The sequence below is a fragment of the Natator depressus genome, chromosome 1 (assembly GCF_965152275.1).
Source record: "Natator depressus isolate rNatDep1 chromosome 1, rNatDep2.hap1, whole genome shotgun sequence".
In the NCBI taxonomy this organism is placed as follows: domain Eukaryota; kingdom Metazoa; phylum Chordata; order Testudines; family Cheloniidae; genus Natator; species Natator depressus.
The window spans coordinates 116,650,048-116,668,006 of NC_134234.1; positions in this window are offsets into that span (position 1 = coordinate 116,650,048).

The following is a 17,959-nucleotide window of genomic DNA, read 5'->3' on the forward strand; positions in this document are numbered from 1 at the left end:
GTGGAGGTGTGTGTAAAACTAAACCAGAAGGAGTTTGAGTCTTGTGGCAGGGTGGGGAGAGAAGTAAGTCACTTTTTCTCAGTGTTATGTTATACTACAAGATTATCTTTTTTCTAGTCTTAACTTGCCAGGGTTTTTTAAAATGTGCTAATAAGTACCAGTGTTCCATCCAAGTTATTTTGGCCTAAGCAAGTGAAGGAAACATTCACAGAAGGCAAAGCATGTGCCTCTGTTGGTTTGAGAGGAGGATAGGAACTTAGGGTTCAATCCTTCATTCCCTGCACACTCCAAACTGCCACTGATTTTGGTAGGGGATTGAATGCATAAGAGGTGTGGGGTCGTGCAGGACTACAGCCATACCCACAACTCTTAGAGATCATGTCAGCCTACTTATCATACTCTTTCAGTCTGTCCAGAGGAGGGTTGTGTAATAATCTCTGACAGAAAATTGAAGAGATTTCAAGTGGCTGCCAGAAAGCATTTTGTGACTAAGGTGGCAACTCTGAATAAGAAAGCATCTGGCACATTTGTTCAGACAAAGGAAAATTAGGTCCCTCAGAAAACTATTTGATGTTCTTCTTGAAGAATATAATGCTAAAAATGCGTATATCGAGAATGGCAGAATTCTCGTCTTCACAAATATTTTCTCCTAATAGGATGTTTTATATCGTTCTGAGTAACTGCACTATTTTTGGAATCTATTAAAAGGTACACTATGCATCATATAAACGATCATCTTTCTCTTAACGGTAATAGGAGTTTAAAAGCAAAGAGTTTGGTTAAAAGGATTCAGGATCAATACTTTGATCCATTATATTGCTGGGTATTTTTAATAAAGACTTTTCAAAACATGTTACTTGCCTTTATGCTGAGCCATTATTTTAACTCTTTTTTTTCCTTGGTTTGGGCCGTTTCCCACATATGTCCACTGCTTCCCATCTCTTCCTGAGTGGGAGGCAGAGCACTGAGAGTCTACAACAAAAGGATCCTGAACGCTGAGAAATATGAGGTTACTGCTATTGGGCTTTCCTCCTCCAGGGGGAGTAGTGGAGTAGGAAAAACACAATTGCCAGACCCTGTAGCACTAGTCCAGTAGGAGCAGAATGCCCTGATGAGTCTCCCAGAATAGCAGATAGACCCAAGAGCAGGAGAGGCAGAGTAAGGGTTTGACCCTGCTAGGTGCTGAGCACTCCTGCCAAGCAGCCTCAAACCCCCCTGCCGGTAGTGGGGGCTGAGATTGTTCATCATCGGACAGGATTTGAAATTTCATTTGCTGGAAAAATTTCCAATGAAAAAATTTGAGCAGCTGTAATTACTCCCCCCCCCACTTTAGAGATGGGGAACAGAAATTGAAAGAGTAGATGATTTGATTAATGTCACAGGGGGATCCAGAGTCAGAGCTGGGATTAGAATGCAGGAATCCCCCTTGATTTCTGTCTAGTGCTAGACTGTGTTATCTTTTACACTATGGAACTACTCTTCTTTATATCCAGGACCTCTATGAAACTAGGTTCACCGGGGGAAGGAGACCAAAGCCCTCAGGTAAGTGGGGAAGTGGGATACCAGGAGGAAGCAGGAGCACGCGAGAGGGCAGGGCTCCTGCCTCATACTGAGAAAGAGGGACAATCAGCGAGTTATCTCAAGTGCCTATACACAAATGCAAGAAGCCTGGGAAACAAGCAGGGAGAACGGGAAGTCCTGGCACAGTCAAGGAATTATGATGTGATTGGAATAACAGAGACTTGGTGGGATAACTCACCTGACTGGAGTACTGTCATGGATGGATATAAACTGTTCAGGAAGGACAGGCAGGGCAGAAAAGGTGGGGGAGTTGCACTGTATGTAAGGAAGCAGTATGACTGCTCAGAGCTCAACTATGAAACTGCAGAAAAACCTGAGTGTCTCTGGATTAAGTTTAGAAGCGTGAGCAACAAGGGTGATGTCGTGGTGGGAGTCTACTATAGACCACCGGACCAGGGGGATGAGGTGGACGAGGCTTTCTTCCGGCAACTCACGGAAGTTACTAGATCGCAGGCCCTGGTTCTCATGGGAGACTTCAATCACCCTGATATCTGCTGGGAGAGCAATACAGCAATGCACAGACAATCCAGGAAGTTTTTGGAAAGTGTAGGGGACAATTTCCTGGTGTAAGTGCTGGAGGAACCAACTTGGGGCAGAGCTCTTCTTGACCTGCTGCTCACAAACCAGGAAGAATTAGTAGGGGAAGCAAAAGTGGATGGGAACCTGGGAGGCAGTGACCATGAGATGGTAGAGTTCAGGATCCTGACACAGGGAAGAAAGGAGAGCGGCAGAATACGGACCCTGGACTTCAGAAAAGCAGACTTTGACTCCCTCAGGGAACTGATGGGCAGGATCCCCTGGGAGAATAACATGAGGGGAAAAGGAGTCCAGGAGAGCTGGCTGTATTTTAAAGAACCCTTATTGAGGTTACAGGAACAAACCATCCCAATGTGTAGAAAGAATGGTAAATATGGCAGGCGACCAGCTTGGCTTCACAGTGAAATCCTTGCTGATCTTGAACACAAAAAAGAAGCTTACAAGAAGAGGAAGATTGGACAAATGACCAGGGAAGAGTATAAAAATATTGCTCGGGGATGCAGGAGTGAAATCAGGAAGGCCAAATCACACCTGGAGTTACAGCTAGCAAGAGATGTTAAGAGTAGCAAGAAGGGTTTTTTCAGGTATGTTAGCAACAAGAAGAAAGTCAAGGAAAGTGTGGGCCCCTTACTGAATGAGGGAGGCAACCTAGTGACAGAGGATGTGGAAAAAGCTAATGTACTCAATGCTTTTTTTGCCTCTGTCTTCACGAACAAGGTCAGCTCCCAGATTGCTGGACTGGGCAGCACAGCATGGGAGGAGGTGACCAGCCGTCTGTGGAGAAAGAAGTGGTTCGGGACTATTTAGAAAAGCTGAACGAGCACAAGTCCATGGGGCCGGATGCACTGCATCCGAGAGTGCTAAAGGAGTTGGCGGATGTGATTGCAGAGCCATTGGCCATTATCTTTGAAAACTCGTGGTGATTGGGGGAAGGTCCTGGATGACTGGAAAAAGGCTAATGTAGTGCCCATCTTTAAAAAAGAGAACAAGGAGGATCCTGGGAACTACAGGCCAGTCAGCCTCATCTCAGTCCCTAGAAAAATCATGGAGCAGGTCCTCAAGGAATCAATTCTTAAGCACTCAGAGGAGAGGAAAGTGATCAGGAACAGTCAGCATGGATTCACCAAGGGCAAGTCATGCCTGACTAATCTAATTGCCTTCTATGACGAGATAACTGGCTCTGTGGATGAGGGGAAAGCAGTGGACGTGTTGTTCCTTGACTTTAGCAAAGCTTTTGACACGGTCTCCCACAGTATTCTTGCCAGCAAGTTAAAGAAGTATGGGCTGGATGAATGGACTATAAGGTGGATAGAAAGTTGGCTAGATTGTCGGGCTCAACAGGTAGTGATCAATGGCTCCATGTCTAGTTGGCAGCCGGTATCAAGTGGAGTGCCCCAAGGGTCAGTCCTCGTGCCGGTTTTGTTCAATATCTTCATAAATGATTAGGAGGATGGTGTGGATTGCACCCTCAGCAAGTTTGCAGATGACACTAAACTGGGAGGAGAGGTAGATACGCTGGAGGGTAGGGATAGGATACAGAGGGCCCTAGACAAATTAGAGGATTGGGCTAAAAGAAATCTGATGAGGTTCAACAAGGACAAGTGCAGAGTCCTGCACTTAGGACGGAAGAACCCCATGCACCGCTACAGACTAGGGACCGAATGGCTTGGCAGCAGTTCTGCAGAAAAGGACCAAGGGGTTACAGTGGACGAGAAGCTGGATATGAGTCAACAGTGTGCCCTTGTTGCCAAGAAGGCCAATGGCATTTTGGGATGTATACGTAGGGGCATTGCCAGCAGATGGAGGGACGTGATCGTTCTCCTCTATTCAACATTGGTGAGGCCTCATCTGGAGTACTGTGTCTAGTTTTGGGCCTCACACTACAAGAAGAATGTGGAAAAATTGGAAAACGTCCAGCGGAGGGCAATGAAAATGATTAGGGGACTGGAACACATGACTTATGAGGAGAGGCTGAGGGAACTGGCATTGTTTAGTCTGCGGAAGAGAAGAATGAGGGGGGATTTGATAGATGCTTTCAACTACCTGAAAGGGGGTTCCAAAGAGGATGGATCTAGACTGTTTTCAGTGGTAGCTGATGACAGAACAAGGAATAATGGTCTCAAGTTGCAGTGCGGGAGGTTTAGGTTGGATATTAGGAAAAACTTTTTCACTAGGAGGCTGGTGAAACACTGGAATGCGTTACCTAGGGAGGTGGTGGAATCTCCTTCCTTAGATATTTTTAAGGTCAGGCTTGAGAAAGCCCTGGCTGGGATGATTTAGTTGGGGATTGGTCCTGCTTTGAGCAGGGGGTTGGGCTAGATGACCTCCTGAGGTCCCTTCCAACCCTGATATTTTATGATTCTATGATATTGGCACCTTAGTTTCAGGCAGCTGGTGGGGAGAGAACTTGTGGTGGCCTAGTCCAAAAAGCAAGAGTCTGGATGGCACTGTTATTCACCAACATGAACTGGTCCCTGGTACTCCCAAAAAATGAGGACTGTGGGGTTTTGTGTCCCAAAGACCAGCCCTGGCTAGCTGGAGAGTTAGGACCATGAATGGTCCATGATCTCCAAAAACACATGCAGGGAAAAACTTGCATCTCAAGCAATCTTTTCCCATCTAGTTTCTTTTCAAGGCTCTTGTCTCAAGGAAATGAGCTAGAGGCTTATTTTTTTAAATGAAAGCTGAGATTAATTAGCCTTGATGTTCCCAGCATCCTCAAATCAGGAGCAGAGACTGTGACCACAGGCTTCACAGACTCTACTGCCTGTTCTGAGCCAAAGTCTTGCACAATGACATCAAAATCCCTCATTTGTTATGTTTCCCGTTGTCACATTCCAGACCAGCGAGGGGTTGTGTCACCACCTGCCCTGCAACCTTGGGTGCCTCGCAACTTTGCTTTGCTTTGCTGCTGTAGATCCCATTCTGGACCACTCACAAACAGCCAAACAACATGCAGGTCTCACCCTGAGAGTCTGTGTATAGCTACAGCCCTGGCCCTGGTCCATCAAATCTGACTCCAGCAACTTGTCAGCCATACACCAAACATGCTCTGCCTTCCAGCAGCCTATGTTACTACTTACAGGGTGACCCCAACACACTTCCAATCTCAAATTTTCCCAAAAATGCATGTTCTGTACTGTCCAGCCCTCTCTGGATGGTTCAGATATTATAGGTCCTGTAAGGCAGTGGTTCTCAACCAGGGGTACATCAACTCTGGGAGTACACAGAGGTCTTCCAGGGGGTACATCGACTCATCTAGATGGTTGTCTAGTTTTACAACAGACTACGTAAAAAGCACTAGTGAAGTCAGTACAAACAGATTTCATACAGATAATCGCTTGTTTGTACTGCTCTATATACTATACACTCAAATGTAAGTACAGTATTTATATTCCAATGGATTTATTTTAGAATTATAGGGTAAAAATGAGAAAGTAAGCAATTTATCAGTAATAATGTGCTGTGACACTTTTGCATTTTTATGTCTGATTTTGTCAGCAAGTAGTTTTTAAGTGAGTTGAAACCTGGGGGTAGGGAAGACAAATCAGACTCCCGAAAAGGGTATAGTAGTCTGGAAAGGTTGAGAGCCACTACTGTAAGGGATCAATATCCAACAGCTTGCTACTTTAATTGGAGTTACCAAACAGTTCAGTTTAAACAGAGCACTGGGTTAGTTTTGATTAAAAAACAAAACAAGTTGATTTAACTACAAAAAGAGAGATTTAAGTGAGTACAGCTTTAAGGTACTAAAGTCAGAAATAGTTATAAGAGAAATAACAATAAAATGCTTAGCAAACTAGACTTGGTTCACGGTAAAATTCTTCCCGCATATTCTCAGCAATGGGGCTGACCAAATTCTCAGGTCAGAACCCCACCCAAAGTCCAAAGGCTGGTTCCTTTGTCTTCTTAGGTGAAAGAGAGAGAGGGAGAGAAAGCAAAAGAGAATCCCTGGGGTCTTTTTGCCCCACACTGTTATAGTCAAGTCATCCTTTGAAATGCATTTTCCTGAGGATTACCACTAGATAAAGTTCCTTCTCACTGTGAGGATGGAGACATGGAGTCTTATGGTGAAAGAGGTTCTGTGCTGTTGTTTGCTAAAATGCAGATTGATCTGTTCTTGCTCCCCTTTGTTGCCAAAGAATGGCCACTTGACCATTGATTGCCAATCAACTGTAATGACACCTAGCTAGAGGCATCAGCTTGTCTTTGTCTTTGAGAAACTGGTTTACCCCTTCTTGCTGTTCCAAGAACCCTCTTTACTACTTATATGTAAATTGAAGTAAACATACATTTCTTTGTTTAGGATAGACCTGTTCCCCCAAACACCATCATACGGGGGAACTCAGAACTTTAAATATAATTTCGCTACACACATTTCTCAATGATGTTATTGAGAAGTGACAAGTTTCAGAGTAGCAGCCTTGTTAGTCTGTATCTGCAAAAAGAAAAGGAGGACTTGTAGCACCTTAGAGACTAACAAATTTATTTGAGTATAAGCTTTCGTGAGCTACAGCTCACTTCATCGGAGCCACTACATGCATCCAATGAAGTGAGCTGGAGCTCACGAAAGCTTATGCTCAAATAAATTTGTTAGTCTCTAAGGTGCCACAAGTCCTCCTTTTCTTTTTATTGACCAGTGAGTTATTGGCTTTCAAATGATACCTCACAAGGCATATTTTGTACAAAATTATTACAATAGTGTGTAGGGTGTGAATACAGGGGTGTACTCAGTCATGCCACTAGGTAAATTAATGCATGTGGTGCGTTGGCATGCATTTTTGTTTGATCATGACAATGTCAGGTACCTGAAAAGAAGGTCCAAACTGTGGGATAGTACTAATTAATTACAGTGCTGCAATGTGACTGGTTTAGCCAATCACAATCCAGGATTATTTGAATGCCACTTAATAACATAAAGTTTCCTAACTGTAGGCAATAAGACATGGCTCAGTACATATAAAGAGCTTTTAATTTTCAAAGTGCTTTATAAACAATAAACCAATTTAACCTCACTATGCAAATATTTAGAATGAGCCCCATTGTACCAAGAGGTAAACAGAACCCCAAGGAGGCAAAAGAAAAAAGGAACTTGCCCCAAGCCCTGCAGCAAGTTAGCACAAAGCCAGAATAGAATTTAGGAGTCTTCTGGCACCCAGTCACGAGTTTAGACAACTAGACCCTGCCTCTTCCTGAATTCTCTCATTCATCCTTTCCTTTAATTTCTTAGAAGGATTTTGCTGGCCTCATAAGCCACAAGAGCAAATCCTTTGACTGGCTTGCTTGCATCAACAGAATCTCAATATAACAGAATTATAGCCTAAATGTATGTATTTTGAGATTACATTAATTAATACTGTGTGTCAGATATAAAGAAAGGTCAAAAAAGCTTGATCCTCCCAGCCATCTTTTGTCCACTTCTCCTTCCTGGCCTTTACTACAGCGTTCTCATTCTGTGTCTCTTGTCCTTCTCTGATGCTCAGTTTGACAGTTTCCTATTTATATTCTCCTAAAATAAATTGTTCTCATTTTCTTATTATGGTACCAGTATTGATCATTAGTAACATTGTAAACACCCATTTTGCTAACCCTGTGCCTGGCTCAGATCTGATCTGCACTAGAAAAAAGTTTTCTGGTATAGCTTACACCAGTTACCCAAACAGAATAAGTTATACTGGCAAAAGCACTTTTTTTGCTAGTATAACTATGCCTACAATAGGGCTTTTGCCATTTAGAAAAATGACATTTAGGAAAAAAAATCCCCCCCAAACTACATTTTTATACCGTAAGAAGCTTCTAGTATCTATTTGGCGTGAGCTGGAATTCTTGTATTTTGCAGCATGTTTTTTCCCACACAATAAACAAAACATGATGAAGGAAACAAAAAAGAACAAAAAAAGAGAAGGAAATTCCATTTTGTTAAATAATTCTCCTTGCGGGAAGCAGACTAATTTTTGGTAGCATGAAAATATTTTGTTGTTTCCTTCTCCTCCATGCCAGAAACCTAAACCGTGCAAATCTCGCTGCACAGATGTCTGCTAATACTAAAGCACTTAGGCTACATCTACACTACACATAACTGGCAGTGGCCTGACATGCAGTGTACATGTAGCTACACGCCACAGGGAAAAGCATGCTGCGTCCACACTGTGGTGTGTAGCTACACGTGTCAGTGAAAGGCTCTGGTAGAGGGGGGGCAGCAGGGAAAGGCTTCAGCAGCTCCCTACTGCCAGAGCCTGGGGGCAGAGGGATAAGGGAACTTAGGCTAGAGTGGTGAAGGCAGCCAAAATGTAAGTGCAGTCATCCTCAAATATAGGCTTCTTGGATGCAATTGCAAATTATTGAAAAAGAAAGAAAGAAAGAAAGAAAGAAAGAAAGAAAGAAAGAAAGAAAGGTCTTACTTTCCATACCTATGTAAAGCTTGTTTTGATATCGGATGTACAGTATATACTCCCTCAGCTTTACTAAGGATGAGATTAACTGCTGAAAAATCCAAGAAATTGAGGCAGACAACATGGTAGTTTATTTCACTACAACGGAGATTCACTTCAAAGTCCATCTTGCCTCTCATAAAGTTCAGGGTTGTTTGGATCCAGGGTTTTGGTTTGGGCCCACCTTTAATCCCTCACAGTAACTTCTGTCTCCTGACTTTTTGTGTCTTTATCCAGAAATAAGTCGGAAGGCCGCTGTGCAGTCTGTCATGCCAAGAGTTTCAGAAGGCATCACATCTTTCGTTAATTACTTTTTCGCTCTCCCTCTGCTTTATGTTAAAAACAGTGTAGCTGAGTGTGTATAAATTGTGTAGGCTTCAGTGAAAATGTACTTGTGGGACCCTTTAAACTGTCAGGTTATATCATGTAAGCTGAGGAGATCACATTCAAATAATTGTAGAACTATTTTCTTGCCCGAAAGAGCACACCATGATGCCATTTAGCTGGAACCTGAAGCTATTGGTATCCTGCTGTGGTATCATGTGCAGCAAGCCCATGTGATTGTTCTCCTGAGGCATTTATTACATGCATCTTGTTAACCCTAGTTCAGTCAAAATAATTGCGTTCTGTGCTGCTTGACCTATTTTATCATAATGTAGCCCCTGAATGCAGTGTATATCAGTTGCAATAAACTCTTCAACTAGAAATTCTTTCCTGGCAAAAATAACATGGGAACTGTTAATGGAACGGCAAGACTTTGAAAGTGCACTCAGTAATTTATGCATCTTTCAGAACTGACCTACCAGTGAAACGTACATACTAGAAGAGACTGTAATCGATCCCAGATTGAAATTAATTTTCTTCTTAGCTAAACTAATCTTTGCAAAGTCTTTGGAAAAAGGACTGCAATTGGGGTATCATTTAAGAACTCTCATAATGCCTTGTTAATACCTGATCCTTAAAGGAATCCCAAAATCATATTCTTATTAAACAGGAAACTAGGATTCATTGTTATTTCTAGGATGACAAGAACAGCCATTTTGTTTCTCTGAGGCTTATGCACTAAGGGCTTGATTTAGGAAAGCACACTTATTTAAAATTACTTAACAAGATAGCTAATGTCAGACCTATTAGCAAATCAACTAATATAGCCTTGATTCCCTAAGATACTTAAGCACATGCCTAACCTCCATGATCAGTCCCTTTGATTTCATGAGGACTGCTCCATGCTTGATGTTAGGCATATGCTTAAATATCTTGCTGAACTGGGACCATATTGCACAAACATTTAGGCCTAAAATGTCCTTGCTTCCAGGCTTTCTTAGAAGATGGGCTATACAGCTCCACATACCATGACTTGCACTGATACAATACATGAACACAACTATACGCTAGATACTAGAATCCAACTGAAAAGTTATAATACATTTATTTATTTTAAAAATAAACGTTGGGGATATATTTTTACCTCATTAGGCTTAGAACATGGTACAGTTTACGGTCAAAGTTTCCTGAAGCTAGCTTCCTTTTCATGGGTGTAAACCGCAGACACAATTTTGCACCACAATCATTTGTGCTGGCAATTTAGGTCACTTAGCCATCTAAAATAATCTCTGGTTTTTTGGGTGAAGTCAGAGACAGACATATGAAGTGACTTAACTTGTAGGCACAAATGATGGTAGTGGAAAATTGCATCCAAATGACACCCACAAAAATGGAAGTCCATTAAAGCCTGGTCTCCTGAATGAGTTATGCTCAACGAATGACATTATGGAGGTTTCCTAAGTAATATATATGAAATGAAACTCTACTTCATTTGTCGGCTTGCTCTGTGTGACTCACTGAAGGTGCTGAACCACCTAATGAAGGGGAGGAGGAAGTAGGTGTTAGTAAGAATGGGAGACAAGCAGTGTAACTGAAACAAGAAACACAGATTCATGACCAAAAATAAAAAAAAGGGTGTATGAGTGTTTTCTAAAAAGCCAGTGTAGTCTTCTGCCACATCTAATAAACACAGCAGACAAGCCAAGATCCCACGGGTTTTGGAAGAATGTATGAATCAGAACTTTTAGTCAAAAATGAGATAATAGGACTTCTTAACCTGATCTTAATGACGGGGCCTCAAAATCCTGATTTATTCATCTGTCACTTACTGTCCCTCCCAAACGTAAATGAAGATGGCTTGGAATTGCAAACCTTTATTTAGGATTTGTTGGCATGGTTTCACTTTAGCCTGGGCTTTTAGGGCTTGGTTTTTTTTTTATCATTAGTCTTTTAAAGCTCCGGGCAGCTAAGGAAGAACCTTTGATGTTTCCTAGAGAAGAATGTTGTCAAGGTTCCTTCCCCACTCTGAACTCTAGGGTACAGATGTGGGGACCTGCATGAAAACCTCCTAAGCTTACTTTTACCAGCTTAGGTTAAAACTTCCCCAAGGTACAAACTATTTTACCCTTTGCCCTTGGACTTCCACTGCCACCACCAAACTTTATCTGGGTTCCTGAAAAAACGTACTTTGGAAACGTCTTTCCCCCCAAAATCCTCCCAACCCTTGCACTTCCTGGGGAAGGTTTGGTAAAAACCCTCACCAGTTTGCATAGGTGACCACAGACCCAAACCCTTGGATCTTAGAACAATGAAAAAAGCATTCAGTTTCCTTACAAGAAGACTTTTAATCGAAGAAAAAAAAAGAATCACCTCTGTAAAATCAGGATGGTAAATACCTTACAGGGTAATTAGATTCAAAACACAGAGAATCCCTCTAGGCAAAACCTTAAGTTACAAAAAAGACACACAGACAGGAATATTCATTCTATTCAGCACAGCTATTTTCTCAGCCATTTAAAGAAATCATAATCTAACACATACCTAGCTAGATTACTTACTAAGTTCTAAGACTCCATTCCTATTCTGTTCCCGGCAAAAGCATCACACAGACAGACACAGACCCTTTGTTTTTCTCCCTCCTCCCAGCTTTTGAAAGTATTTTGTCTCCTCATTGGTCATTTTGGTCAGGTGCCAGCGAGGTTACCTTTAGCTTCTTTACCCTTTACAGGTGAGAGGATTTTTCCTCTGGCCAGGAGGGATTTTAAAGGGGTTTACCCTTCCCTTTATATTTATGACAAATGTGTATTGAGAAAGTTGGAATTGGAGTGTCTGGAGCAAGGAATGTGAGGGGGTGTCGTGGTTGGGTGTTGGCTGATTTTTGTTTGGAAATGGGGGCATGGAGAAGAACTGGTTCCTTTTTTCAAAATAGTGAATGAGGATGAAAAATGGATAATACCAAACTAGACCTTCTGTTAGCACCAATATTTCTCCCTAAGAATCATGACTAGCATGTGGTATCTCTGTGGGCCAGAAGCCAAGTTAGTTTGTTTTAGCTGGATAAGGTTCCCATGTCCTAGCCTGGTTTAGACCTAATTCCAATCCCAGTTCTGGGTTATCAGAAACTGCTAATTTGCCAAGAACTGTAGTGGTTTTGTGATGTGCACAAAGGGGATTTTGTTGAGACAACCAAACTCATTTCCACTTGTGAAGCAACTGAAATTTACGCCTGGGTGTCCCGTAGTGAAAGGCCAAGCGCTGTATTTTGCTGCCCCGCCAAGACCCCAATTTGAATACAAATATCATTATAGCCCCATCTGAACTTCTTTTGGGATAACTGTAAGATTCCTTTAGGAGAGTTTCATGAAACAGTAAGTAAGTACTCTGAAGTGGCTTATCCATCCAAAGAAGAGCTGACATTAAGGTACATCAAAGAAAACAATACTGCTCTGACCTACATATTTCACTCTGAGAGACTCAACTACATATGCTAGATCACTTGGAACAACTGTTATCCTTTAGAAATGAAAAATCGTTTCTGTAGAGAATAAGACAGGGGAAAAAACTATAGCACTCTGCTAGGGCACAGAACATTTAGTCTCAACTGTATTGACTGAATTTTATGATTGAATGCAATCATTGCTGTGTCTATATTTTTCTTTTCCAGTTAAACTATCAGGCAGTGACTTATGCTATGCATGTAACCTGGAAGAGAGTTCAGAGAGGCTGCTGGGGAGTACCAATCCTAAAATATTGTTGGTATCTTTTACTTTGGACTACAGGATTCTGAACAATTCCCTTGCTTTTACTCTACTGTCATATATATTTTTTCTTCCAATTATATATGCCATCTTCTAAAATATGTAACAGAGTCAGGAACCTAATCATGAATTAAGAGCCTTCTCTCGCATGCTGTTCCATAATTAAAGAACAGATATAATAGAAATCCTACCCGTTTTTGCATCAACAGCTCAAACTCTTATAGTCTTTAAGAGTTCACATGTTTTTCTTTTAATCTGCAGATGAAAAAATCTTACAATAGATCAAGTACAAGGCTGCAGTTTGAACTATTCAGTGAAAGAAGATGCAATGTCATTAGACACAAAACGAACTTAATTAGCCTACTGCTGGATATTCAGTGATGCATGCAGAAAGGATAGAAATCTGGAGGAAGGAAAAATAATCTTATCCTGTTTATTATTTTAAGAATTTGTTATTAAAAAATTTTAAAAATCTGTAAGAAGTGAAAACTTGGAAAAAATACTTTATTTGTATGTTTTAATTAATCAGATTTGTTTCATTCTAATAAATCGGAATATTTTTATGGACCCCTTCATCATCAGAGGTATTTATATCCATGACCTGATACCCACACACAAAATTCCAACAGCTGCAGAATGTAGCACTGGGGCTTTGTGGGCAGCCCCATCAAAACCTTGAAAGATTCTGGAGATGTGTCGTCTCTAATTGCAATAAATGGCAATTGAATCAATGAGATGGCCCAAATGAAGTCCTGATTCATCAATATCCTACTTCCAGTTTACAACAGATATGCCAATATGAAGTAGCTGCCGAGCCACTGTAAGGCTACCCAGCAACACTGACTTTGTCTAGGCACCCCCAAAGCTCCTAGTTCCGCAGGCCTGCTGGGGCCACGTAGGCAGCAGGCTAGGAGTGGGAAAAGGTATGGATGAGGTTTTCATGTGCTCAGGCTATTCTCCATCTGCTCATAGGCCCTAGAAGCCACGACAGCTGGGATACAAGTTGCCATGACAGCTGCTCTGATATGTGTCAGGGGCCTAAGGGGCCCCCAGCAGACACAGCATGGAGGAGCGGCACCAACTAGTGTATCTCCTCTAGGTTCCTGCACTGGGCTCTGTACTCACAGGAGTAGTCTCGTTAAAGTCAGTGGGACTACTCGTGTATGACATTAAGCACACACATATGACTTTGCAGGATGAGGACCTTATTCACTTGCAAAAAAAACGTACTGTATTTGAACAGTCTTTAAGGGCATTAGGTAAAGCTGGGCCTATGAAGGTTGATGATGTCTCTTTAAATCTACTGCAACATTAAATATTCCTTGAGATGTGATATGTTTTTCTGTCTCTTGATATTTAGACTATTATTGTGCCAACTTTTCTTCTGAGGCATCAACCATATTTTCTGGCTTTTAAATCTACTGTATATATCTCACAATATGCTCTATATTTTGAGATGACGTGCTCAATTTATTTGTGACCAGGGCTAAAGTTTTTATGGACATGGTTGTGACACCCAGCTGGCGGAAAAAGGGGTAACCTGTATGTATTTTTCTGACCTGTTGTTTACTGTCTGCTTAAAGCCTCTTTTTTTTTTGTTTTGTTTTTTTATGGCAAGATTAAAATCAGGCACTCTTGGTAACGGGAGAAAGCAGATGAAGGCAGGTTTATTTTTTTTCACCCCATCTTTAGCAGGTGTTGTGAGAGGCGACTTTGTGGCACATGGTGTACAGTGATGCCAGACCGCACGAGTCAGAAATTAGAGGAAAAAAATGAATAACTTTTTTTTTAAATCCTCTGTTTTTCTAAACAACAGACAATTTGCTCTTTTAAAAAAATCTGTCATGTGCAATTTTCATTTCTGGCGATAAGCAGCACCTGGTCATCACCATCTGATCGTCTGACTTTGACTCAGTGGCTTATTAAAAGGGGGCAGGCAATTCGATAGCAGCACCTCTCTGGATTTTATGGACTGATTTTTGAACCCCATGTTGCATAGAAGCTGCATAGCACAGGCAGTAACGCAATGGCAAAAATTCATGACCAATAAAAACTAAAGGGGGATTTAAATCTCCTTTATATGAGCAGCAAATAGACATTGTTACTATTCCTACATCTGCGATCTGCACTAGGCGCCAAACCCAGCAACCCCAGGATAGAGAAGGGCCACAAACTGCCTCCCCTTGGTCCCTGCACTGGGCTTTGTGCTCACATAAGCTGTCCCACTGAAGTTAATGACCCGCAGAGCAGCTATAGCTAAGGGAGAGCGCACTGCATTCTATTCTGGCTCACACATCATTAAAAGGATTGGCTACTCATTTCCAAGGCCGGGTCTAACACTCAGGTTTTTGTGCAATTCTCCCACCACTGGTGGCAGTGCTGGGGTAGCGCCACTGGCGATAGGCATGGTGGGAGCACAAGTGTGGAACAGTCACTGTCATTTTTACCACTTTACCTCAGAGCAGGGCTAGAAAAAATGGGAGTGAAAATGTCTGAGCCCTGCCTATTCTCCCCCTACGTCTAGCACTGGTGGTGCTGCACCGGTGTGACAGCAATGATAGGAGAACTTGACAAAAGCCTGAATGTAGACAAGGCCATTTACACGTATACACCCCCTTTGAAAACAAGAGGTGAGACTTTCAAAGGTGACTAGAGGATTTAACCACATGGTTTAGATACAACAAATCCTGTATCTTGGCAGGAGGTTAGACTAGATGACCCTTGCAGTCCCTCCTAACTCTATGGTTCTATGACTCCCATTAAAATTAATGGGAATTTTGTGGCTAAGTCCCTTTGTAAGCTTTGAAGATCTCAACTGATGGGTCTGACAGGTGTACCAGAGGGCAGAGTCTGGCCTGCACAATCTAGTGCAGGCAATGGTGCATAGAAATACAGTTTTAACTTTCAGATCCCAGATTGAGTTGACAGAGCTGCCACTTAGAAATACTGTCTTTTTACTTGTACATTGAGCAAATCTGATGTGGAACTCACAGAAACAGAAGAAACCCTATGAAGCGATTTTAGGTCACTTTTCACAGTAGAACCACACTTTAAATCAGTGTTGTGTGGATTAGGTTTGTGCATTACTCTGAAGATGCAAAGTATTATAACAACTGTTTATTGTATCCATAGGCTGTACACTTATACAGGCATCTCTTCTGTTGGCCAGTGCGACTGTTTCCTGAAATCAAAATCTAAGTATTATCAACACTAGCAATGGCTCACAGTAGTTCCACAAAAAATGAGTGCCTCCAATCAGAGATGTTTTGAACGTGACTGGGTATTTGCACTAAATTCCTAATCCAAAACCCTGGCATGTTGTTTTCTGTCTGTTCTGCAGTACTGCCCCTAAAACACTACTTTTGTAAATGAGGGTGCAGCTGTATCATATAAGAATGCAGGCATTGTGAGCTCATTCATAATAGAATAGTCTTCCAGATGCCAAAACAGGGCATCTCCTCAGACCATTCTGGATTTGCTACAGGTGAGTTAGATAATCTGGAGGATTTACAAACATCTTTTAGTGGCTCTGTCCTCTGTTATTTTGTTATACCCTCTTCTGGTACATTCTCTGACCAGGAAAAAAAAAAAAAAGGCTTCTCGTGTGCCTCTGATGATGATACTTGGCCAAACATTCAGATTCGGCTGCCTTCTGGAAATCACCTTCCTCTCAAGATTACATTATTTGGTCCTGCAGCAAGGTATTTTCCTCCTGTATATAAATACATTAAATTATATCAGAGACATTACTTTTTGCCATAATTCTATGAGTTAAATTTTGCCTACTAGGCCTTAATAAAGATAACCCCATTCTAGTTAGGCACACTAATCTCTCTCACTTTCGTGAAATAAATCCTGACTAAAGCATCATGCACCATCCCTTCTCCTGCAAAGGAGGAATAAACTAGCCTCCATATCAATAATGGACTAAAACGACTTTCTACTGCACAGGTAACCTGGACATTATGGGCCAAATTCAGACCTGGTGTAAGCAGGAATAATTCCTTTGCCTTTATTGGAGCTTGCAAAAGGTATGAATTTGCCCTTTGTGAAATATGTTTAGGAATGATCATACTGTATTAGTTCATTAATCATCTGGGCTGGGGCAGCAGATAGTCTCCACAACAGTTCAGAAATAGGAGAACTCCTTTGAGACACAACTTCTCCCTTCAGAGTCAAATTTAAAATCTGTTACTCTTATGCAACCCCACTGAAGCCAATGGGTTGTGATGTAGATGAGGATAGAATCCGGCTTGATTTCACTCCTCCCTGCGACAATTCTACTCCTTTCTTCTCATGCCTCCCACCTCTTACATTCATTTGCTTTTTTTTCTTTTTTCTTCAACATCACCTCCGTTCTATAAAGAATCATGTACTTTATTGGTTATTCATCTTTATTTATTCATCAGAAATATTGCAAAGACAGAAGTAACCAGAACAAGACAGTTGTAGGAAGGAACTTTGAATTTTTTTTCTCAACCTGTTTATGTTTCACATATCAGCAATTTCACTTTTGCCATAATGGAAATCCCTATTTGTATGATGATTAAACTAAATATTGTGGCATTATTATTATTAAGCATGTGTACATTAGTGTACTAAGGCTCCAGTCAGAATGAGAGCCCTGATGGTTCATAAACACATAGGAAGATGCTGTCCTGAAGAACTCTCAGTCTAAGAAAGGTAACATATGAAGAGTGGTGGAGAGGGATATATGCAACATTTATACACACCTGTTATATACTTTAAAACAAAATTAACAAAAATAATTCAGTAATACCTGACTGCCCCTCACCTTGTCCCTTCTTTGTTGTAGACTTGAATCTCTCTATTGACCACCTCTTTATACCTGTTAAATGAAATGTTATTTATGAAAAGTAAATATCTGTATACATTTGACTTAACCTAACTTAGCTTCTTTTCAATCAGAAAAAGAAAGCATTCCTTATAATTAAAGCAAAAATCAGTGTACAAAAAGCAGAGTATAAATGCTCTTTCTTGAACTGTCAATTATTATAAAAAATGGACTGCTTAAATTAATTCCAAATTGAATCTAAATTGCATACGCCCACACAGTAAAAATTAGGCATATCAGTTTTTCACAATATAAATACAGCGTTATAAATTCATATCAATTTTTTTTTTTGCTTATTGAGACATCAACAGAAGTTCTAAATGTAGGAACGACTAACAATGGCTTCAATGCAAACTATAGGAAAAACGGATCAAAGAACTGCAGCAACCAGAATTTCAAACAACTGGTTACAACCACTACATAAAAGTAATGATTACTGTGTTTGTCTCATTAGAAAGGCAGTTATCATATAA